This window comes from Silene latifolia, chromosome X, assembly GCF_048544455.1.
Source record: "Silene latifolia isolate original U9 population chromosome X, ASM4854445v1, whole genome shotgun sequence".
In the NCBI taxonomy this organism is placed as follows: domain Eukaryota; kingdom Viridiplantae; phylum Streptophyta; class Magnoliopsida; order Caryophyllales; family Caryophyllaceae; genus Silene; species Silene latifolia.
Genome location: NC_133537.1, coordinates 187,230,268 through 187,256,530, shown reverse-complemented (window position 1 = coordinate 187,256,530; position 26,263 = coordinate 187,230,268). Strand labels below are relative to the sequence as shown.

Genomic DNA, 26,263 nt, shown 5'->3' with positions numbered 1-26,263 from the left:
AGTAATCCTATTACTTTCTCAGATGAAGATTTGCCACCTTTTGGCGCTAGTCACAACATAGCTCTTTACATCACTGTCATTTGTCTAAAGAAGAACGTGCCAATGACCTTGGTAGATGATGGCTCTGCGGTCAACGTCATACCCCTCAAAACGGCATACAAATTAGGCATGGAAGAGTCGGATTGGACCCCCTACCAATCAAGGTGTTCGCGCATATGATGGTAGACGACGAAAGGTGGTAGGACTTGCTAACCTAACCATAGCCACAGGGCCGATTGAGCGAAAGGTTAACTTCCAAATAGTCGATATCGAAGCTTCCTTCAACATACTCCTAGGAAGACCTTGGATTCACGCTTCCAAAGCAGTGACATCCACCCTTCATCAAAAGATCAAGATTCCACTAAATGGCAAAGTAGTGACGATCACTTCGTCACCCATCAAGGCAATAATCGAAAAGAAGTCGAACAATCAAGTTCTTGCAGATCCGGTATATGAACTTGGGGGCTTCCAAAGCATAAGTGTCATAGAAAGCGAATTGGCACCCTTATACTATGATCCCTACTCCAACTTGGTGGTCAACCACATACTCAAAACCCAGGGACACTTCCCTGGAATGCCTTTGAACCCTACTCGAAGAAACACCTTCGCACCATACAAGGAAGGCAACTCAAAGAGGATACCACTTGGACTAGGGTACAAACCCACTAAAGAGGAGGTTCTCGAGATGCTCGCTCAAGTTCAAAACCGTAAGTATGTAGGAGTCCAAATACGACCCTATCTCCCTACCCTAAATGGGTACTTTGTTAAAGAAGGAAGTCTAGAACTCTTTCACGGATTTCCCGAGCCTTGGCATTATCTCGAGAGGAAGCTAGCCGGAATCGAGATCTTTCACGATTGCCACTTCATCCCTCCAGAAACGGTTCCTACCGTCAAAACCCGTCAAGCACCTTGCTTAGACGAACAAGCTGTTAGTCTATTGTTCGGAGAAGATCGATTTGTTAGAGCCGCGCAGGATGAGATCATTACCATGATACTTCAAGACGATCGCTTCAACCCCACCGCGTTAACTAACGCGAGTCAACAGAAAGGATGGAGAAAGTCAATCAAGTGGACCAACAATCAAGGAAGACTCTTCAAGCTCACCATTGGAGAAGGAGAGATGTTCAAAGGAGAACCAGAAGACGATGAATTCGAGTCAGAGTCGGAGTCTGAGTCGGAGTCTAGAGAAGTCATTAGAGAGTCTCCTCTTGTCGTCATCCCCATTCCCTTTGTTTCTCCCAACTTAGCCTCGAGTAGTCACAGTAGTTCGGCAAATGTCTCAACCACTGTCCCTTTGCCGCCACTGACCATGGATCAGATGGCCTCGTTGTTTCAACTTTTCTCAAACTTTAATATGAATAAATCAGGTTCTGCTTACTCTTTGTGTTATCTTGAGTGCAATTCTCTTTACGATGATACTGAGGATGATCAAGACCCAGACTCGATCGAAATACCTCCCTACGTAGCCAAAAAAATACTACAGGAAAGGGAAGGGGGACCAGTAATAGAGGACACCGAACCCATCAATGTAGGAACCGAACTAGAACCCCAAGAACTTAGGATAGGGACTACCTTGAGCTCTACCGAAAGGGCCGATTTCATAGACCTCCTAAACGAGTTCAAAGATATTTTCGCTTGGTCCTACAAAGACATGCCAGGGATCGACAGGGACATCGCCGAGCATAGAATTCCGATTAAGCCAGGTTTCAAGCCTGTAAAACAGAAGCTTCGACGAATGAGAACGGAATGGGCTCTCAAGATTAAGGAAGAAGTTGATAAGCAATTCAAAGCCGGGTTCATCAAAATTTCCGAGTATTCTGACTGGATAGCCAACATAGTACCTGTACCCAAAAAGGATGGGGAATCCGCGTTTGTGTTGACTTTAGGGACTTAAACAAAGCAAGTCCTAAATATTACTTCCCTCTACCACACATCGACATATTGGTGGACAATACTGCAGACCACGCATTACTATCCTTCATGGATGGGTACGCGGGTTATAACCAAATCAAGATGGCCATAGAAGACATGCATAAGACCGCCTTTGTCACTCAATGGGGAACCTATTGCTATACGGTCATGCCGTTTGGATTGATCAATGCCGGAGCTACATACCAATGCACCGCAACTACACTCTTACATGACATGATGCTTAAAGAGGTTGAGGTATACGTAGACGACATGATTGTCAAATCCGAGGATAGAGAGGGGCATATTGCGAACCTTCGCAAATTTTTCGCAAGGCTACGAAAGTACAACATGAGGCTCAATCCTCAGAAATGCACATTCGGAGTAACGTCTGGCAAACTCCTGGGATTCGTCGTTAGCCAACGAGGTATAGAAATAGACCCTTCCAAGATCAAGGCTCTGATCGAAATGCCACAACCTCAAACAGAAAAATAAGTCAGAGGATTCCTGGGAAAAGTGCAATATATAAGTCGATTCATATCGAAACTCACCATGATTTGTGAGCCTATCTTCAAGAAGCTCAAGAAAACAGACCACACCATGTGGGATGATGATTGTCAAAAGGCATTTGACCGAATCAAAGATATATTGGCTAAACCACAAGTGCTCATGCCACCTCAACGAGGTCAACCTCTTGGTTTATATCTCACGGTAACCGAAACAGCCATGGGTGCCATGCTAGCTCAAACTGTAGGAAGTGAAGAAAGGGCTATCTACTACCTTAGTAAGAAGTTCTTGGAGTACGAGTGTAAATACTCACAACTCGAAAAGACATGCCTCGCTCTTGTGTGGGCAACGAAGAAGCTACGCCATTACATGCTTAGCTACTCCGTCAAAATATACTCCAAAATGGATCCAGTCAAATACCTCTTCGAGAAACCCGTCCTCAACGGACGCCTAGCAAGATAGGACTTTGATGCTCTCAGAATTCGATCTCAAATACGTGCCTCTGAAAGTAATAAAAGGTCGTGCCGTTGCCGAATTCTTCGCAGAAAATCCCATCAATGATGCACAAACAATAGACACTTGGTCATTTCCAGACGAGGATATACTCCAAACTGATGTAGACTCCTGGGACCTTTACTTTGATGGAGCGTCAAACTTAAAAGGATTTGGAAAATGAGTGTTGCTCATTTCTCCTGAAGGCGAGCATACACCAATCTCTGTCAAACTCGACTTTGAGGTGACAAATAACGCTGCAGAATACGAAGCTTGTCTAATTGGACTACAAGCGGCAGTGAGCTTAGGCATTAAGAACCTACGAGTACATGGGGATTCATCCCAGATCATCAACCAAGTTACGGGATCTTGGAAAATTCGAAGTGAAAGCTTAGCACCATACCAAGCTAGAATAGACCAAGTTGCCCAATTCTTTGATCACATAACATATCTACACCTACCCCGGGAAGAAAATCAATTTGCAGATGCTCTTGCAAAACCCGCATCTTTGATTAATATGCCAGATGACATGGTAGAGATGCCTTTATGCATCGCACGACGGTCAGAGCCAGCTTATGTACACCAAATCACCGATGAAGAGGAAATCGCGCAGGAACCTTGGTTCCAAGCAATCCTAAATTTCAAGCTCAACGGTACCTATCCACCGGATATGGACAAGAGGGGACAACGCGCTATACGCCTACTAGCTTCCCAATACGTTCTCATGCAAGGAGAGTTATACAAAAGAACACCTCTTGGTGTAATCCTACGTTGCCTTGATCATTCACAGGCACGAAAAGTGATGGAAGAAGTCCACGATGGAGAATGCGGTCCTCACATGAGTGGGCCCACGATGGCAACGAAAATCACACGTTTGGGGTATTATTGGACCACAATGGAATCCGATTGCATCAAATACGTAAGACATTGCCACAATTGCCAAATCTTCGGGAATGTACAACACGTCCCTCCTTCATTGCTCTATACGATGACATCTCCTTGGCCATTTTCTGCCTGGGGAATTGACATAATCGGGAAGATAACTCCAGCCGGAACAGGAGGTCACTGTTTCATCCTAGTGGCGATCGACTATTTCACCAAATGGGTAGAAGCGGCTTCCTACACTAGTCTCACGGCTAAAAATGTGGCAAAGTTCATACAAAACAACATCATCTGTCGATACGGTTGCCCACATGAGATCATTAGTGATAATGGATCATATTTCCAAGCTGAGACTGAGCAATTGCTAGCCAAGTATAAAATTAGGCATCACCACTCTTCGCCCTATAGACCACAGACTAACGGCGCGGTAGAGGCAGCAAACAAGAACGTTGTCACAATTCTCAAGAAAATTATTGGCAACTATCGAGATTGGCCAAGCAAGATACCCTTTGCTTTGTGGAGATATCGTACATATGTTAGGACGCCCACTGGGGCTACCCCTTTCTATTTGACTTACGACATGGAAGCTATACAACCAGTCGAGCTAGAGATACCATCCTTGCGTATTTTACTCGAAAGTCAAATCCCAGAAGTCAATTGGAAGAGGGATAGATACGAAGAACTCATCCTCCTGGATGAACGTAGGCTACGCGCCTTGCATAATGTCCAAACATATAAAGCACGTATCAAACGAGCTTTCAACAGAAGGGTTAAGCCAAGAAACATCAAGGAAGGAGACTTAGTACTCAAATCGGTTAGAGCTCTTTTACCTGTTGACCCACGGGGAAAATTCAAACCTAATTGGGCCGGACCATTTCTAGTCAAGTCCATACTTCCAGGGGGTGCGGTTAGAATCACAGACCTAGACGGGAATGAGTTTTCCAACCCAACAAACCTTGACCAACTAAAACGGTACTATGCCTAGAATAGGAACAAAAACGCGCCTCGCGTAACCTCACGTGTCGCTCTTGTGGCACTGAATAAACGGCCCCTGGCCAAGCTGAAACAAGCTAATGTCACTTTACTCTTGCACTTTGACAATTTTGTCGTCCTCATATCATCAAATAAACTAAATTTGCACCTTCAGAGTAAGAAAAAGCTCATGCTTATTTTCTAAGTTCATTTCAAGCTCTTGCTTAGAACAATTATTCTTTTACATTTACTCGAACTACGCGCAAGGGTTTGATTTCATTTTTAATGAATACGTAGGCAATCCTTCACAGGATACAACCCATTACTTTTAAAATGTAAATAGAAGGACATTTGCATTGCACTTGGAATTCGACAAGAATAATAAATAGAAAATCACAACGGTTTCATAACCATTTAACCTTTTTTATTTCATTCATTTTCTAGTAATAGTACGCTACATAATAAAAATAAAAATAGGCTAGGATTCTAAAAACCCCACCTTTTTATTACAACAATAATAATAATAAATAATAAATAAAGACTCGGGCTATTCTTCCATCTTCCCTTTGCCCTTGTCATTTTTGTCATATTTCTTGTCACGACCTCGAGCCGGACGCTCTTGCGCCACTTCGGACCTAATCACCAACGGTCTTTCTCAAGGCCTAGACTTCCCATTCTTGCCAGTCACCATCTCTACGACAGGAGAGGTCTTCGGTTTCTTCGAATGATGAACGACTCGAAACCGGGCTTCCTCCTCTCCCTCGGTCAGATGCTTCTCCTTCTCTTTTTCCACCTCGCGCACCTTGTAGTCAACGGGCTCGCGCTTCCTCATTCTCTCGCGCTCTTCCGGAGTAGTAGCTTTCCTCCATCGTAGATAAGAATCCGACACCCATAAGGCATTAGTAGAAGAGTTCAAGAACCATACATTTCTTTGAGCCCATTTAATGGCCCACTCCCTTCGGCTCTCTTTAGTAAGCGCCACGGCAGTCTGCGGAACGGTATCAAGCTTCGGGATCGTCTGTTTTAGCCCACCCTGTCTCATCAGCCTTTCCGGGAAGATGCACACCATGGATTCCAAGCCAGGAATGCGCACAGATCGGGTAGGATCCAAAGAAGACACTCCAGTGACAGATTTGAGGTGCCACCATGGTACAATCCACCTAACTAAAGGGCCATCATCACTCTTTAGTTTGTTCTCCCAATAATTGCAGACTCGGGTGAAGTCCACCATGTAAAGCCTGATCCTCATTGCAATTGAACGAGCATGATAAGAAGGAACGTGAACTGGGGGCTCGATCAATCGAAGTCGTTCCATAAGCCAAACCTACCCAAAAGCAGGCATTAGACAAAAAAAAACAAAAACAAAAACAAAAAAAAAAAACAAAAAAAAAAACAAAAAAAAACAAAAAAAAAACGAAAAAAACAAAAAAAAAGAAAAAGAAAAATACGCGTTCTTTTACCTGCAGAATGACGGGACTTCCCAAATACGGTAGTTCACGGTTGGCTCTCCTATTATCCAAGCCCCAAAGGATCTCTCCTAGACATAAACAAGTGGGGCTCCTGCGCAGCTCCATTTGCTCAACAAGGCCCAGAAGACGGGGATCACCTCTCAAGTCTTCATCAACATGCCCTTGGAAGACATACACATGCAAAAAGCAAAACCCAAATGCCCTTCGCCTAGCAACATAAGAAACGGTGGGGTCGGCCGTGTTAATGAATCGGTCAATAAAGTCCAATATTCGCACTCCCTTCGAGGTCACTAGACGGTCCACCTCAAGTCTAGTCAACCCAAGCAAGTCTCTAAATTTGCTTTTATACCCTTGCGAGGTAGAAGGAATGGCAAGCAAGTGTTCAGGATCCCACCCACCAATCGCAGCAATTTCTTCAGGAAATGGGCAAATATCGCCTCCAGGGAACGCAAAAACATGGTAATTCGGGTCCCAATAGTCAAGACAAGCATCCAAGAATGGTTTGACAACCTTGATAAGCTTCAAACTCAGCAATGACCCAATATTATAGGCGCCCATATCATATTTCTCCATGTTGGAAAATTCGTTGGTCCATTCTTTTAAGCGAATCTCCAAAGTATTCATGATGAAGAGATTATTTTGAGAGTTTTATGTAATAAGATGAAGAAGAGACGGAAGAATTGTGTGAATAAAAGCTCCATCGACGTCTCTATTTATACTAATTTCTGTTTCCAAAAATCCGCCAGAACGGAACCACCTGGGAACAGGTGCTGCGCCTCTTCAAAGGGACGCAGCTCGTACTGCGCCTCTTCCTCAGCTTGACTTCTGTGATTTTCTGCGTTGGATCTTTCCTAATTCCTCGACGAATAATTTCCTATTCCTACGGGTTATTATTTTGGTAAATACGTGGAAATTACCATATTTCGTGTTTCCTAATTCTGCGGGCACGCATTTCGAGACGATATCAACATTTTCGTCATTTTACCACACTTGTATAATTTTTTTAGGAAATAATTTTCATTATAATTCATTTCAAAATTTATATGTTTATTTCATTTACATATTTCTTTCATTTCTTTTTTTTTTCATTTCATTTCTAACTTATAGGTTTCTATTTTTTTCTTTTTTAGGGGTAACCCTCCCTACCGTCCGGTCATTCCCGTCAAAATTTTTGCATTTTTGCGTGCTTTTGAGTCATTCGTTTTGCGCTAATTCAGGCCGTGTATATATACAAATGTATGTTTTGCGTGATTTCTATGTAAATTTCGGCAGAATGACGGCGTAAACCGTCATCTACCAAACCTGTTCAATACTAACCTGCAGATACAAGCAACACAACCCAAGAACAAAGGCACTCAGGCCATCTTATATACAACCAAAAAGGGAAATGTACAACAAACTGGGGGCTCGAGCCCCAAACAAAGTCCCGAATGTTCAAAATGAAGGTCCAAAATGTACGAATGTGCAAAATGTGCAAAATACAGCCAACAAACAAATAAAAAACTGCACAAAACAACTGCTGGTCGCCCTCCAGCTCTGCAACTCTTGCCGCAAGAGCAGCAATCTCGGCGTCTCAAACCTCGAGCTCCCTCAACAAGCGAGTAGTTTCCTCCCGAGACTGAGCCAACTCTCGCTCCAGCTCGCGGTCCCCCTGTAAACAACAAAATTGGCTCATGTCAATCATGTCAATCGTTTCAAGAAAAGTTGGAAAATCAAAATTCAAAAATGAAACAGGCATAAGGTTCATACCTGACGGCCTCGACCACTGACAAGTGCCTCGACGGCAGTAGCTCACAGCCGGTTGGCCACCTTCCATAACGCCACGAACCGAGACGGCGCAACCTGCATTTTCATAAAAAGAAGTTCTCAATAATTGAACAAACTCAATCAAATGTATTCTTACACGAAAATTACACAAAATTAGAGGCTCACCCTCCGAATTAGATGCTTTGCCGTCGTCCGTGCCGATCATCTGTCAAACGGCCACGTCAAAGTCACGCAGGCTCGAGATCGTCGTCCTCCCGGTCGCGTCAGTGTACTCGAGGGTCTCGGGGTACTCTGGGGGCTCGATGCCCGCCGCCTCAACCTCCTGCAAAACCAAATATTTCTCATTAATCGGTGATCTTTCATCGTAGTTTCAAAATTAAGTAAAGAAGAAGAGTAGAGATACTCACCACTACCGGCCAGTACGCCAACCTCCCGTAGAGGAACGCCGAGTAGTCCTCGCCAGGAAGAAGGAGGGCGTCACCACCGACGCGCCCAAGTCGCCTCCCTCTCGCCTCGAAGGCTCCCGATCATCGTCCTGGGAGGATCGACGGAACCGTCAACACGTCCCGACAAAGACCGACGAGCCAAGCGCTCGCCCAAGTACCACACATGACCCATCGACGTCCTCAACAGCAGCCGGCTCGAGCTCCTAGGTCGAAGGACCTCAACCACAAAAGGAGGCGCTCCAGCGTACTCCGCCCAAGGCCTGGGCACCCAATGGGACAAGATAAACAAAGGAATCATTCTTATGATCAATTTAAAGGCAATATAGAAGCAAATGAATATAAGTGAGATGCTTACGTTGTCTAGCTGAAGAGCGTTCACGTCCCGCCGGTAGACACCGTGAGAAGAACGCTTGCTCTTCGTCTGCGCACATCACCCAATCCTCACCACGGGATAGGCCTTCTCCAGCTCCGTCCTCTTGGGCGCGAGGCCCGGAAAGTAGGAGTACACCCACGCCTGTGAAGCAAGATAGTTAATAACGATCGTTCGTGATTTGACAAAGAAGAAAATTGATTTTAAGTCTCAATGAAGGTTCATACCTCCAACAGTAGTCCAGGTCCGACAGCGCCAGGAGAAGTCCTCTTCTCCATCAACTCCGGACGAACCATGGCCCTCATGAAGCGGATGAGGACCGCAAAACCAGCAGTGACCCAGTCCCAACGCCCTAGGGAGCTCGGGTCGAAAAGGAAGGGAAGAAGCTTCGTCGCCGACCTCTCTCCCTTGTCTCCGAGGTAAATCGAAGACGAAACCACCCGAGCCACAAACGAGCCCTCTCGCTCACCAGACAGGAGGAGGAGCCGTCTCCCTCCGTCAATCGTCACCAGGCGTCGGGATCTTTCTGCAAAGTAGTCTCGAACGTAGGAGGCTGGGCACCTTACCCCAAGATCGTGACAGCCTTCGGCGACAAGTTCCAGCCGATCAACCTCCTAGCCTCGGCCGAGTCCACCCTCATGGCAGTCTCCGACCACTCCACAACCTCAGACCCACACGGCAGACCAGAAATCATGCCGTAATCCTCCAGAGTGACTCCCACCTCACCAAAAGGCATATGTAAAGTGGAAGTCGTATCCCAGAATCGGTCCAAGAAAGCGCGGACCAGGCTAAGGTTAGCCCGCAGCTTCCTCTTCGCGATATCCCTCCAGGCCTCCACCAAGGCACCGAACGCTCCACGCTCGATCATGGCGCGCTCCTCCGCCGACAGCCGCTCGTAGCAATCCATCGCTGTCGTGTAGTCCGAGAACGACCTGATGTTCCTGGCCTCCTATTGTGATTTGAAACAAAAGCTATCTTTAGTTTTTTTCGAATGAAAATTGGAAGAGATATGAACAAATAAACGAAAGAATATTAGTGATGAGTAGTGAATTCCTATTTACCAAGCTCTTCACCGTCCTATAGGACAGGTGACCCACTATAGCCCACAGCAAGTGCCTACTCTCCCAGGTCTCAGCCCACGCGGGAGCTCCTCTCAGCTGAAGACCTCCTCGCCTGACGTTGACCCGTCTCGGGGCCTCCTCCTCCTTAACAGCCTCCTCCTCATGGACCTCGTCCCCAGCAGCCATCACCGCAGCAGTAAAGGCCTGCTCCAAAGCCTTCTCGACAACAGCAGCGTCTATCTCCATGAGAGTCCTCCCAGAAGTAGAAGCCTCATCACCTGCAACATTAAAGCAAATTTAGGCCGCGTCACGTGACGACAAGCCTTGGTTAAAGGATTTTTTTCGAGCCCTCGGAAGCCCTGAAATCGCTTTTTCACGCCATCTTTGGCCATATTCTCACAAACCCGATCGCTCATGTGGTAATTTGGGTCAAGTCAAGCCTAATTTGAAGCCTAGTCTTGGGTTCAAGTCGAAATTTCGGCAGCATTTCGTTATAACGACGATTATGCCCTAGAAAAGTGTCCTGAAAAAGCTGTTACAAACCGAAATTTCAAGATGGTAGGAAGTTTACCCATCATCCAAGGATCCCAGATATCAAGTTTCATCGCAAATGGACAATCCTAAGGCTATTTTCGAAGCAATTTACGGTTTAGCTGTGAAACCGTCTCAAATTCACTCAAAGGCTCGAAACTTAACGAAAATTCGAAACAAATACATGGTTGTGTTCCTTATACTACCTATTATCCGTTTCTAATGTCAATTTGACAAGGCAAATGCATTTGGGGAAAAAGCCCCAAATTTTCGATTAATTGGGTCATAAACCCTAATTTTTTCGATCCAAAATTGAACAAATACAGAAGATTAATGCAAGAATGAGACGCATACCTCGATTAGTCATGATTAATGCAAGCTTTTGGATCAAACCTTGGCGGAAATGGTTAAGATTTGAGAGGGAAAATGAGGAATTTGTGTTTCGAACAAATGATCTTAAACCCTCTGTTTATCGCGTTTTTACGCAGAAAAAACGCTTTGGGGAATAGACGCATCAGGTGTTGTGCCTATCCCAAGAGACGCAGCTCTTGCTGCGCCTCTTCCTTGTGTTCCCTCCATACGAGTTTTCAAAAATTCGTTATGAGTTCGTTATTTGTGGGCCCATCTTTGGTGCGCCTCTTCCCCGATGCTATTTTATTCTTTTGGTCCGTTTGACGATTATCTTTCGTTCTGGCCCGCATTTCTAAGCCAACAGCAGACTATTACACGTTATTTATTGCTTCCAAGACCCTTACTTGTCACAACGAGCAGACATTCCTTCACAGGTGTTTCGACACGCCTTCATTATATTTCCCCAACGAGAGTAAGCGGATAGACTTTCCCTCTCGAGACATGGAGATTAATTCCCGATTATGTTCCCCAACGAGAGTAAGCGGATAGACTTTCCCACTCGAGACATGGAGATCAACATCAACCCCTATCTTTTCCGAAGTTTGTTCGAAGCTGAACACGAACAGATTTCTCCCAGCAGTTCCCGCCTGTGTCCTGCTACTCACAATATTTTTTGTTTCCCCTCGGAGTGCGATAAAGATGTTGTTCTCCATAAAGTTCCCAAACCAATAGAGTTCCTACACTCGAGCCTTATATACCCTTTAGTTTAAACTTATATTCGGGCCTCCTTCCCGCCAATGCTTTCCTTTGGGGTCCCATACCCTAGCACCAATCTTTATATATCTTTCAGGTCTTACCCTTAGCTCTTATGCACCTCCGGAAGCATCTCGAGGAAGAAGTCTCAGGTATGATCTCTTCTTATGGCTGGCGAGCCTCCTTACGTAGTCTAATGGACTTTAAACGACACTCCCCGATAGTCGACAGACTCTAAAATGTTCCCGATGACAGGTCCTTGGCTCAAACTCCTTGAACCGCCTCGCGTCGCCATAGTCATCAGGTTGTAATCTTCGATTGACCTGATGGCTATACTTTGACTTTCGCCTTGTCCAAGCCTGAGTCAAAGTGGGGGCTCTATAGATACCTCATTTCTGCACCTCTCGCAAACCACCCGGTGATGATTGGGCCGCATGTTTGCTACGCGGAACGATTTATGACAGTTCGTAAGTTTATCGTCAAGTTATTGCTCAAATACTAATGTCTACCTCTTAGTTGTCATCTACGCGCCGATACGGTCGTTTTGACAGTAAAAAGAGTACATTTGAAGTCCGGGCCTAAAACCGTCTTCATTTTCTGATAACCATTAAATCCCGAGTCAGAATGTTCTGGAATGTTCCGGATATTTCTATTCCATATTTTATAAATATTTCACAATCTTTATCCTTTGGTAAACAATTTCCCGTAATATTCATACAAAATATTAAGGAAAACCGAATTATTCCGTCCTTCTATAACTCAAACACGGAAATCTTTCCTTCGCAGGAGGAAACCCCTTAGGAATAGACGCAGCAGGTGCTGTGCCTCTTCCAAGAGACGCAGTGACTGCTGCGCCTCTTCCCAGGTCCTTTTCTGCGTAATTTTCGTATCTTTTTCATATCTTTCCAAGATTCACTTCCAAAGACTCTCAGAAACCCTAATTCCTTCACGTGATTAGTATAAATAGGAGCCTTCACTCCTCATATTTCTCACGCGAGTGTCCGCCCTTCTCTTCTCCCTTTGCATTCTAGACCTCTGTTCTTACTTTTTGGCGTCTACGTGCTTGAACATTCGACCACGTAAGCTCGGATCCTTCTGAGTACCAGCCTCTTTTGCATGACCGACCAATTTGACCAACTCCACATCAATTAACTTAATTAACTTAATCGTTTTCCTCTTACGAGGGCACTTTCGTATTTGCATTATAGTTCGAGTCGAGTATCGCTAATCGATAACTTAGTCCTTCTCGTTTCGTCAAACATGTAAGTCTGAGGGTGTAAATCCCTATTTTATTTATTGTTATTTATCTTTTTGTAACTACTATTGTAAGGTTTATGTCGAAAATACCAATTAAAACCGATTTCTAAAACCGTGCTTTAAAACCTCTTTTTACGGATTTCCAGAAGACAAACCGTCGAGAAAGGACGCAGCAACTGCTGCGCCTCTTCGAAGGGATGCAGCACCTGCTGCGCCTCTTCGTGAGGCTCTCGCAGTTCCTGCATCCTTTCTTCTTCCTTCGTCCTCTGTAATTCGTTCGTCTTTTTATTTGTTTCGTTTGTTTCTTGTTAATTCTTTGACATAATAGCATAATAATATCACATGTATATTAATTATCGTCATTAGCATATAATTCATCCATCATAAATTCGACTTAAATCCCTTATAATCTCATATTTGCGGGTTTTTGTCATTAAATTCAATCCGGGTTGTAGAAATTCGATTTGTTCATATTGGGTTTCTGTAATTCCCTCCTTTGACATATTTTCATCTGTTTATTGTCATATTCATCGCATATTCGTAATTAATTCATCATGTTTAGTTTATTTCATTCACCCATGTCACTAATCAATCATTCTTTCATGTAAATAATCCGTTTGCATCTGTCTCATCCATGTTTTATTGCTTTTATGACCTTCGATCACATGTAAATAACCTGATAATCACTTCCATCCGAGTAAATATGTTAATATATCCTTAAAATCACCAATTAACATTAACGATTTGCAGTTCCGGCTTCACAGCCAGAACTCACCCTTGGAACAGACGCAGCGACTGCAGCGCCTTTTCCAGAGGGCGCAGTTCTGCTGCGCCTGTTCCAGGTTGAGTTCTGTCTCTGAACTCCGTTGTTGCTTGGCTTAGAATAATTAGCTTACGTATGATTGGCTATTATCCGTATTATCACCTTCTGACTTGTTCGTTAATTCTTTTGATTCATTCTTTTATTCATTTTTCCAAATTATCCGTTTTGAAGGTATTTTCGACATAAATCGCCTAATCCATTGTAATTATTGTAATTTTTTATTATCGTAATTTTCCTATTGTATTTATCATTGAATTTTGTATCATTTGTATGTTTTCACATGTAATTAAACATTAAATCCTACCTCGACATTAATTGTTTGCTAATTACGTGTCAACCGACTTAGCCTAATTCTCACATGTTAGGATTAAAACTTGGATGTTGCATTGCATGCATATAATCGACGATATATCGAGTATAGATAATTTCCCGAATCATTAGTAGAGGCCGCTATCGAGGCGGGTGGGATTAGGTGTTCGATCAAAAGAGCTTCCTAATATGTACCCTCACCCCTTACTCCAGATCTCTGTGAACATCCGTGTTCATTGGCATCCACGAGAGTCATTCTAGACATAGAATGCTAAGGGTAACGATTGCTTAGTGTTCATGTCACTACTTTGTGTCTTAACATGGCACGAGGTATTCGAACGGTTCCAATTTCCCATAAAAATTGGTGGGGACTCCAACAAAAATGCAAACGCTTGTTCTCTACCTCCCAAGCGCCCCCGTGGGCCCCCCGCTGTCCACATCCACCGAGTTATATTAATAAGGGATGACTCGGCTCACCGTACCCTTATTAATATGAATTTGGATCTCGGAATCATTTATGATAGTTGGGTAGAGGTCACTACATAAATGCTTAATAACTTGTTTAAAATATTTACAAGTATTATTAAAATGATAGATGTTCATTAATTCCTTCACTTCCTATTTTGTAGTCAAAATCGTTTTATCAATTGCAGTGACAACTCCAATCACATCCGCCACCACTAGTTCCAACACGCTCACCAATGTGTCATGGCTCCGATCATTCATTGATCGTTGTAAGTTAGAAAATAATGGGTCTAATTTCGCCGATTGGGACGCGCAACTTCGCTTGGCCGCGGAGGGTGACGACAAGCTTCGTTACCTTACCAAGGCATCTCCCGCCGAACCTAATGCTAGGTCCACCGCCGCTTCTAGGCAAGCCTATGAGGTTTACCGCGATCAAAAATGTGTTGATCTTTGCAATGGAGGCCGAACTCCAAAGAAGTGCTATAAAGATTAGCACCGCTCATGAGATCTACATGAAACTTGTGAACATGTTTTCACGAGCTGCTAGGGTCATACAATATGAAGCGGCTTCCATATTCTTTGATCTCAACATCATGGAGGGCCAAAAAGTTAGCCCTCATGTGCTCAAGTTGATGGAGCATGTTGAGACCTTAAAAATGCATAAGGTGAAGATTCCCAAGGAACTCATAATTGATCGAATTCTTCATTCCTTTAACAAAATCAAGGCATATGTGCAATTCCGGGTGAATTTTAATATGCAAGATAAGAATGTTTCCCTTGTTGAGTTGCACAAAATGCTTGTGCAAACCGAAAGGGATATGGGGCTAAGTGTTAGCTCCACCAAAGATGTGCTCAATGTCAATCATAAGAGCAAGGTAACTTTCAAGAAAAGTGGGAAAAAGGGAAAGAAGCGAACTCCCAACAGGAACAAAGCTAAAGCTTGTGAAGCTAGTTCCTACAAGCCCAAGTACAATGCCTCATCCGGGGACAAGTGCCACTACTGTTGTGGTGTTGGGCATTGGAAGAGAAACTGTTCCAAATACCTTGGCGATATTAAAGCTGGAAGGGTTATTCCAGTAGGTATATAACTATCCCTATCTTTTATGTTTCAATCTCAACTTTGGTATGATAATATAAGTTGTGATGATTGCCCTTTTTATTGTAATTAGGGCATCCTAGAAAGGACAAAGGAAAGGAAAAGCAAGATTAGAGGATCATAAGGGAAGCTAGAGGTAGCAGACCGTAGTGATGGATCTATGGAAGCTTGGATTTAATTTGATTTGTCTTTAATTTTATGATGTATTTGAAGTTTTTAGAACTATTTTGATTTCCTGTGTGATTTGGAAATTGGTTTGTATCCTTTAAACAATTATTGTGGTTTCGATATTTGTGATTTGGTTTTCAACCCAAGTCACTTATTATGTCATTTGTTCTAAAATCATCATCATATAGTACTTGCATAGTGAAACATTAGATTATCAACTTAAAATTGATCAAATAGACGAATATAATGATTAGATCATTATATGTCCATAAGCTATGAATTTGATTCTCCTTATGACATTGTTACTAAAAGTAACAACTTACTTATGTAAGATCAATTATAAAGTTGTGATGAGCTATTGAACTCGTAAAGTAGGGAATTTACGATACAATACGGACACATTATTCTAAAACGGATGGTCAACCAGGAGATACCTAGAATAGAGAGTCTATTAAACAGATGACATGGATAAGACTCGTATATTACATGAATCAAACTGCCATGATAGGGATGGCCTTTTGAAAGTTAATGCATAGTCTAGATAAACTCCTAATACTCCACCATATATATGTTTGTAACTCACAAAGCTATCTCTCAAGAAGATAGATGTATTTCTGAGAGATAGAGTGGGAGTAGATTGGATCGTCACAAACATGTCTTATAGTGTTACTTTGTGAAAGTAATGGAACTATAATCTATAAAGATAGAGTGGGACTATAGTTGAACTATAATCTATAAAGATAGAGTAGGAGCATAGTTTAGTGGGAGTTTATCGCACATGTCTTATTGATTAAAATATTGCTTTGTGAAAGTGATAGTATTATGACCTTGTTACATACGAGTCGTAGCATTACAATCCAAAAATTGTTACTCAAGAGTAGATTTACTTTAAAGCGAAGGTCTCTTTAAGGGTAAATAGAGCTTTAGAGTATTCAAATGCATAAGATTGACATGAAGATTTTGATCAAGATAAATGATGTTAGGAATTGCCGCATTTCATTTTGATGAAGAATGGCAAATGATATTAAAAATTCGCTTTTCTAAAGTCGGAATTTAGAGAAGGATGTGTTTGGAACCGAAAAACTTAGATAAAGATCTAAGAATCCTAACATCTTATCCGTAGCTTTCTTAAGTGATCCTAGAATGGTCTTAAGCGAAGCACTAAAGGATTATACTTTTCATTCATGTGATAATAGTGAATAGTTTCATTCACATGATTGAAGAATCATGATTATACATGAAGTTAAGTGGGAGCTATAATTGTTTCTCCATGTCTTATATGTTGATGACATATTACTTATTGAGAATAATGTACCAATGCTCTCTTCTGTGAAAGAATGATTGGAGACTTGGAAAGGGATGCAAAGTATTTAAGATTTTGAATCTGTGAGAGAGAATATTGGCATAGAGTTGAGAGTCTTATGAGGATAAGATATTTCGTATCTGTAAATCATCAACAAGTTTAAATGGGTTATTCATCTTGATGGAAGTGGAATTACTATGACGGAGTCATAGTCGTTCACTGAACCTATTAAATTGTTGATTACATGAAATCAATTTCTTATGTTTCCGTCATTAGAATGATCATGTATGTCAATAAACGCACATGCCATGATGTGATATATGCCTAGGGCATGATAAGTCAATAATAAGATTGATGTGACCAATATTTGAGCATATTTAGTCCCCGAATTAGCCTCGTTCCTATGCTTTTGAGTGCTTATTTGGGTCATTTACTATCTTTAGTCCTTTGTTTTGCATACTCTTTCAGGCTTTGTTTCCTTGGTAGGAAAGGAGTGCAAACCTTGCATTTTCATGGCAAAATAGAGCTAAATTGATTAAATTCAATGACCAAGCATCAAAGTGAAGACAAGACTAGAAGGCCTTTGTACATAGTGTAGTATATGGGCAATGATGAAGAAATCCTTGCATCTCCGACAAGATCCCGGAGGATTGATGGAAGAAGAAAGAAGAAAAGAAGAAAAGAAGAAAAAGGAAGGCTGGGACAAGATCCGAGCGTCTTAACCATCGGGACGCCCGTCCAAAACTGCCAGAATCCGAGCGTCCAAGCTTGAAAGCCGCTCGTCCAGCCACCAGAGAATCCGCTCGTCCCGACCCTTGGACGCTCGGATTGTGTTACAGGACAACACGTCATCTTCTTGCCTCTTTGAAGATGCGCATATTTTTGAAAGACTAGCTAAAAGGAGACCCGCATCTTTTCTGAGAGGAGTGATTCCTCAAGGACTTAATCGTCATTTAAGCCCTTAGGAAACCCTAATTTGTGCACCTAATCTCCACTATAAATACCCCATTAGTCTAATTAGATTGACATCATCTTCTTATCAATCTTTAGTGTAGTTTATATTATTCTAATCTCTCTTTAATCTTGTATTCAACTTCTAATCAAGTCTTAATACAAATCTCATTTCCTTAATTTCTCTTTTGTTCATCTTTTATTTTGGGTAATTGAAGATTAATTGGGTTTATTGGAGATTGACAACCTTCCATCAATCATCAAGTACTTCTATTATTCTTTGCCTTATTATAAATACATCCTAATGCATATGCTTCTACCAACTAATATGACATATAAACTAAATGCAAGTCCTAAGTTCACATTGTTATACCGCATCAATCAAAATAAAGCCACATAGTCATTAACATAAATAGGAAAAAGGAGATTGGAAAGATCATATCATGCGGTTTTCATGATCCTCATGTCTCGGACGTGGCGTAGTCAATCAATGTGAACAAGTATAGAACAAACACAATATATACAATAATATATACATGACTACACTACAAAAGAAATGAACTTGTTTTTGGATTTTCAATTTTTTATGGTTTTTCGAAATTTTTTGAGTTTTTTGGATTTTTGAATAAAAGTTAAGTTAGAATTCCCCATCCCCACACTAATGTGGGCATTGTCCTCAATGGCCAAAATGATGGGAAATCATGCAAACATGATGCATGAATTCTACACTAAAAGCAAGCTATACTAATCTATACTACATGATGCATGGGTTTTGTTTATGACGGAGCGCGTAATTTAGATTACCTCCCGTTACGTATGCATGTACTTCCCCAAACCGAGATAGACATTATTTCTAATGTCCTAAAGTTGGGGGTAGTTCATGCACACAAGATGTAATGCATGAAACTAAATTTGTCATTTTGGATTTTCAAAAGTGGGAACAATGAAATAAGAACACCTCAATGGGGCCGAGGTGCTAGTCCTCTATGTTGCTAGGACTCTCCAACCATGATCAAGATAAAATAAATAAAACAAAGAAAGAAGTAGACAAACCTCAAGAGGGTAGGAGCCTCCAAAGCTTGCTAGTCTTCCACCATATCATCATTGTCATCATCTTCCTCAATAGAAGTGGACTCATCACCACTTCCCTCTTCACTTCCTTGCTCACTTCCTTCATCATCTTCTTCTTCTTCATTAGCCTCTTCCTCTTCATTTACCTCTTCATCAATGCTTTCATCAACAACCTCATCACCGACAACCTCATCGTCACCCGGTGTCTCACCCCTAGATGCACTTGGAAAAAAGACTTCCCTATCCGCCCAACTAGGCAAAGGACATGAAGGATCAAGTAGTCCTTGCTTAGCTAAATGAAGGAGGGGTGGATATTGGGCTAAGTATGCATCTTCCCGATCCTTAAAAGCTTGTTTGTGCATCTCTTGCCTAAGTAGAGTCATGTAGTCATTGCTTGCTTTAACACCTTCGGGTTTGAACTCTTGATACTTGAATGGATAGGGTGGTGTGACAATGGAGGAGGAGGGCATTTCAATTTCACCCCTTTGTTGACAGATGATGTATTCGGCTTCCTTTGAGAGGGGAAGAAGGTAGTTGGTCCGATAGACACTCAAACGGCATATCTTGGAAGGCAAAGTAAAAGATCTAGCATCATTGGTGAGCCCACCCATATTTGGTGTCAAGAGGGTTATGAGTGACCCACTTGTACTTGTTAATCATGACATCCATGTCAATGAGATGACCCCCTTTTTTCGCCACATACTTGCCATCCTAGTTGAAATTCGAATCAAAGTACTTAGCCAAAAGAGTGACTAGACCTCCATTTACAATAAAAGCGGTGCCTTGCTTTCCACAATCAACATTTAGCCATATTTCCACCAAAAGCCTTAGAGAATTGTAAGGCTTGGTGAATTCCCTTCCAATATTTAAGGCCGACTCAAGTAGAACACAATCGAGCTTGGTAAAGTGGTTAGTGTCTTTTCTTGCAATGATAGTATTCCCGATGACCTTGTGCCATACTCTAATGCCTGGATGGTGGACTAATAGAGCGCGACTAGCATGATAGTTCTCAAATTTCCTCCCGGAAATCGCCTCCCAAAGAGGCGCGGGGTCATATTTTTCGGGCTTCTTGTAATAACTAGGTGAATCACTAAGACCTAATGCTTTACCCAATTCATCAAAGGTGATGCGCTTACTCACATTGGCAAGGCAGAACTCGATGTTTTCTCTAGTCTCTACCTTAGTTACTTTCAAAGAACTCAAGAATTCTAAGGTAAGGGAGGGGTATGTCAATTCTCTTGTAGCAAACAATTTTCCCAACCCCATGGCTTCAAAGAAGGCATTTTTTTGTTCAAGGACACGCAATTTGTTCAAGGCATCTTCACATATGAATTTGGTGGGTAGAAAGGATTTTCTAGCATACTTGGAAAATGTATCCCTATGGGAGTTAGAAATGAAAATTACCTCCGGATAGTTTGATAATTGAGCAATTTCCGGAGTTGTTGATGTTGTTTCTTCCAAGGGAGGAATTTGTTGTTGAACTTCCAAGTTTGAACTAGCTATTACCATAGCCAATGAGACTTTTTTTGCTTGAAGACATTGTTGTCTTGTTGATAGTGCCTTTGCCTTAGGTGCCTTTGTTGATCCTTTTGTCCTTGCCATTGATGAAAATACCAAGAAAAGAGTGAGAATCTTCAATTTCCAAGTATATCCAAATCGATTTTAAGATGAAAGGCTTTCCCTTTATAATTCTTAAATCGACTCAAAGGTTGAAGGTTTTGGTGCTTGGTTTGATTTTTGTTGGAAGAGGAGTGATTAATTGTTGTTAAAAGGAAGTTTGGATTTGATTTTGTTGAATTTGGTTGAGGAAATCTTGTTTTGGTGATGGAGAAGATGAGGGTTTTGAGTTTTGGGGTTTATGGGTAGTGTTTTGAATGAATGAATGAAGAAATGAATGTGGGATGGGGTATTTGAAACACCCGAAAATTTTTAAACTGCAGGGGAAGACGGGCGTCTTTCTTTGGGACGCTCGGATTCTGCCTATTTTGGGTTCGGGATTCTCGCCTAAAGACGGGCGTCTTTCAGCAGGGACGCTCGGATTCTTTGATTGTAGGACAAGCGTCTTCCTCTTAAGACGGGCGGATTATGAGACAGCAAGCCTTCTTGTTTTTCACAGGCAAAAAGACGGGCGTCTTCCTGTAAAGACGGGCGGATTTCTGAAGACGAGCGTCTTCTCTACCAGGACGCTCGGATTCTTCGACAGTCCCAAAATTTCAAATTTTCAGTTAAAATGGACAGGCAGATTCTGGCAAAGACGCTCGGATTTTCTGAAGACGAGCGGATTCCCCTTGAAGACGCTCGGATTCTCCCTGTTTTACCCGGATTCAGTTCCATCCGTGCACTTGCATATCCCTTGTCATTTTTCATTCTTCAAGTCTCGTGTTCTTCATTGTAGGGGCACTACTAAGGCATGAATAGCCTAGGCAATTGCTATCCCCACACTAAGCTAAAGCACTACACATCAATTGAATCATTAGTCCCTTCCTCACTTCTCTCAAAAATGATAATTATTTTGATCAAAGCATAAAAATCCAAAAATGACAAAAATGCAATGTAAGAATTAAAATGTAAGTTAGAGAGTCAGAAATATTTACAAATGGTGGTTTAGGGAGGACTCCACCAAACTCTCATCCTTAGTGAGATGTCATGGGGGCATGTCCAAGGTGTTGTTGATGTTGCTCAACACCTTGAAGAAGTAGTCAAAAGCTTGTTCATTATCATGATAAAGATCTTCAATAGACCTTTGCCCTTGTTGTCCTTCATGTCAGTCATTATCGATAGCATTACCAGTATAGGGATTGAAAATCCCTTCAAACTCATCGTCCCAAAGACCACAAACTTTATCTACTTGATCACTAAAGATCTCTTGAGTTGATAGAGATAACTCTCCCGCTTTCTTGTCTTGGCCAACGAGGCCATCCTCTTCATTGCTTGACTTTGGTGAGCTTTTCAAGCTCTCTTTGTTACAATTCACTTGCTCTTTGAATGGAGCATCATCAATTTTCTTCTTCCATTGGAATTCTGACTTATTCCTATCATCCTTTCGACTATAATGATCGACCATAAAACATGGTTCATGCAAATGGGGAGCTCTCATGGTCTTGTCAAGATTGAAAGTTATGCTCTCATCTCCTACTTCTAAAGTGAGCTCTCCATGCTTCACATCAATCACCGCACCCGCGGTGTGTAAGAAAGGTCTTCCTAGAATGATTGGAATGTTGGCGTCTTCTTCCATGTCAACAATGACAAAGTCCACCGGGATGAAAAATTTCCCAACTCTTACGGGAACATCTTCCCATATCCCTAATGGTGTCTTCGTCGATCTATCGGCCATTTGGAGTGTGATATTGGTGCATTTAAGCTCTCCCGTCCCTATCCTTTTACTCACCGAGTACAGCATAACACTCACACTAGCTTCTAGATCACATAAGGCTTTGTTCATTGTGGTGAAGCCAATGGTACACGGTATTGAGAAGCTTCCCGGATCTTTGAGTTTTGGAGGTGAACTCCCTTGAAGGATTGCACTACTCACCTTAGTGAAGGCTATAGTCTCAAGCTTCCGGATTGACTTCTTCTTTGTGAGAATGTCTTTCATGTATTTTGCATAAGCCGGCACGTGATTGATTAATTCCGTGAAAGGAATTGAGACTTCCAAATTCTTTACAATTTCCATAAATTTTCCAAGTTGGTCATCAAATTTGGGCTTGGCTTGACGACTCGGAAAAGGAAGTCTAATCACAATGGGCTCCTTCTCCTTGACCTTGTCTTCATTTTTCTTTGAAATTTCTTCTTTTGATGGTTCTCCATCTTTGGAGTTTTGCACAATTTCTTCTTTGTCACTAGCTTCCACAACTTCATCCTCAACTTGCTTCTTTGGTGCTTCATACCTTGTACCACTCCTCAAGTGAATGGCACTAACCGTTTCATGTCTTGGGGGATTACTTTGAGGTGGTAATTGCCCCTTTTGTCTTTGTGAGCTTGAAGATGCTAGTTGAGTCAATTGGGTTTCCAACATTTTGGTGTGAGCTAGGATGTTGTTGATGGTGATTTCTTTTGCTTGGCTATCTTTTTGCATTTGAGTGAAAACCTCTTGTTGATTCTTTTGCATTTGGAGGACCGCTTTTTGAACATCAAAACCTTGGTCATTTTATTGATTGTATGGAGTTTGATTTTGGTAACCTTTTTTTTGGTTCTAAAAGGGTCTTTGATTTTGGTTTCTCATGGGAGGTGGGGTGTATGTTGGTTGAGGGTTTTGAACATTCTGGCTTTTGTATGAGAGATTTGGATGGAATTTGGTGTTTTCATTGTAATAGTTTGAATAAGGGGTACCACTCTTGTATGCTTGGAAAGCATTCACTTGTTCATTTGTTCCCCTACATTCACTTTGGTCATGTCCCAAAGTTCCACAATTCTCACATATCCCACTTGGGATTGATGAAGATGCCGTCAGGGCATTAACATAATGCTTTGGTGATTTTGAGGCTTCTTCAAGTCTAGCCATAGCTTTTTCAAACTTCAAATTGATGGTATCAATGTGAGCACTAAGTTGAGCACCCAATTGAGTAATGGAGTCCACTTCATGCTTTCCTCCTCTAGTAGCCTTGCGAGGTCTACTATATTGTGAATTATGGACCGCCATTTCCTCAATTTTGTTCCAAGTTTGATTGTCATCAACTTCGGTGAACATTCCATTTGATCCCATGTTGAGAATGTTCCTTGAATCTTCATAAAGACCGTTCCAAAATTGTTGTACCAAGAACCACTCGCTAAGTCCATGATGAGGACATGAGCGACAAATTCCCTTGAATCGCTCCCAAGCTTCATACAAGGATTCTTCATCTCTTTGCTTAAAGCCCGTAATTTGAGCTCTTAGCATGTTAGTCTTTTCCGGTGGATAGAACTTTTTATAGAAAGCTAGAGCCAACTTCTTCCAAGAATCAATTCCGAGAGTAGCCTTATCAAGGCCTTTCAACCATTGTTTCGCGGTGCCAATTAGGGAAAAAGGAAATAAGACCCATCGAATTTGGTCTTGAGTTACACCAGTTTGAGAAATCGCATCACAACAGTCACAAAAAGTCTCCATATGAGAATGAGGGTCTTCACTAGGCATCCCCCCAAATTGGCTTCTTTCGACTAATTGGATAAATGCGGATTTGGCAATAAAATTTCCGGTAGATGTTGTGGTGTGGGAGTACCATTGGGTAGATTCTCCTCGGTGGGTACGGAATGTGATGAAAACTTAGGCATTGTGGGTTGATTTTTTTGTTGGATTTTGTGTTGGGTTCTCCTCACCTTCTCTTGCAAAAGGGTTGATGAACTCAATAGTATTTGGTTGAATATCTACAACCTCACCAATACCTCTCAAAGTTCTCCTAGCAAGTCTTCTATTGGTTGTCAAAGTCCTTTCAATTTCGTGATCGAAGGGTAACAAGTCACCTTGTGACCTTCTAGACATGCAAAATATCAAACAACTCGAAAATAATTAGAACAAACCTTGAGGAGTTTTACTTCCCCAAAGCAAAGAAAGACACAACTAATAACAATGTAAGAAAATCTAAATCAAGTTAACACCGTCCCCGGCAACGGCGCCATTTTTGGTCGTGATCCCTCGTGAGGGTTTAGTCTTCAGTACTTGTCGTTAGGAGCACCTAGACCAAAACACAATTTATAACTTCACAAACAACTCTACAATTAGTAAAGAGGCAAGTAAAGGTCGGATCCCAAGGGACGGGAATTGAGATGAGATTTCTATTGCAACTAGTGGTGTCTAAGGGTGTCACAATTGGGGTTTGAAGTAGAAGATCACTAAACTAAGTAGCAATGAAAGTAAACAAGCAAGATGAATTAAAAGGGATGTAAACAATTGATAAAAAACACTAGGGTGTCATGGGGTCATAGGGGATTCATGGGAATTGATCATACAAACATGTTCTCAAATTATAAGCAAGCAATTATTGTTGTGATGGATCGAGTTGGTTTATATCTTACAATCCTAGGAAAGTTTGGGTCCCGGAGCCGAATCGATTAGATTGTACAACACCTACAAGTCGACTTAATCTTCTCTACTCAACTATATGCATGGTCTAATGAGACTCGAGTTGGTTTATGTCTTACAAGTCTCATTGAAAAGATAGGTGATGGGTAAAAAATGCAAGGATTCATAGGATCGCTTTTCATCAAACATAACATGCGCATAAGTTGAGATCACAACAAGCAAGCAAATAAACTAAGAAAGCATATTAATTTAAGCATGAATCATTCCCCATGTTGGTTTCCCCTAATTACCCATTAACCCTAGCTAAAGAAACTACTCACTCATTATCATGTTGAACATGCTAGCAAAGTTGTCAATCATACCAACAAAGTGAAACATGATGAATAAATGAAAGTGATTAACAATAATTAAAAAGGGATTAAGAGAATTATACCTATTAATGATTCCAATAATAAAGCAAAGAATAAAAGAAGTACTTGATGCTTGATTGGAAGGTTGTCAATCTCCCAATAATAACCCAAATAATCTTCAATTACCCAAAATAAAAGATGAACAACAGAGAGATTAAGGAAATAAAACTTGTATTAAAACTTGATTAAATGTTGATTACAAGATTAAAGAGAGATTTGATTGATATTAACTACACTAAAGATTGCTAAGAAGAACATGCTCTTCTAATTAGACTAATGGGGTATTTATAGTGGGGATTAGGTACATAAATTAGGGTTTACTAAGGGCTTAAATGACGATTAAGTCCTTGAGGAATCGCCGGTCTCTAGGGAGACTCCGGTCTCTTTTTCGCCGGTCTTAGAAAAAGATGCGCATCCTTCCTTGAAGCTTGTAGAAGACAAAAGTACTGTCTGGGAATCCGGGCGTTTTTGGCACGGGACGGGCGGATTTGGGAGCTTCTATACGGGCGTCCAGAAGGGAAAGACGGGCGTCTTTTGGTGGTTTTGCCCGGGCGTCTTGTGGAGGAAGACGCTCGGATTGTGGGTGGTGGACGGGCGTCTTCCGGGCAATCCTCACGGATTGTCAAACAGTTTCATTCCTTCTTCTTTTCTTCCTTTTTCTTCATAGAATCCTTGAGGATTTCCCCGGGGACGCAAGGATCTTTTCTCATCATTGCCCATCTACTATAGTATGTACAAAGGCCTTCTAATCTTGTCTCTCCTTGATGCTTGGTCATTGAATTCAATCAATTTAGCCTCATTTTGCCATGAAAATGCAAGGTTTGCACTCCTTTCCTACCAAGGACACAAAATCTCAAAGAATATGCA

The 26,263-nt window shown here is 41.8% G+C and overlaps 1 non-coding gene across 1 annotated transcript; it reads left to right on the top strand.

Moving 5' to 3' along the window:
• Positions 1-23,760: 23,760 nt before the first annotated feature.
• On the top strand, positions 23,761-23,867 carry LOC141624726 (small nucleolar RNA R71). The gene has a single exon (XR_012534531.1). It is a non-coding gene; the product is annotated as a small nucleolar RNA R71 (small nucleolar RNA).
• The last annotated feature ends 2,396 nt before the right edge of the window (positions 23,868-26,263 follow it).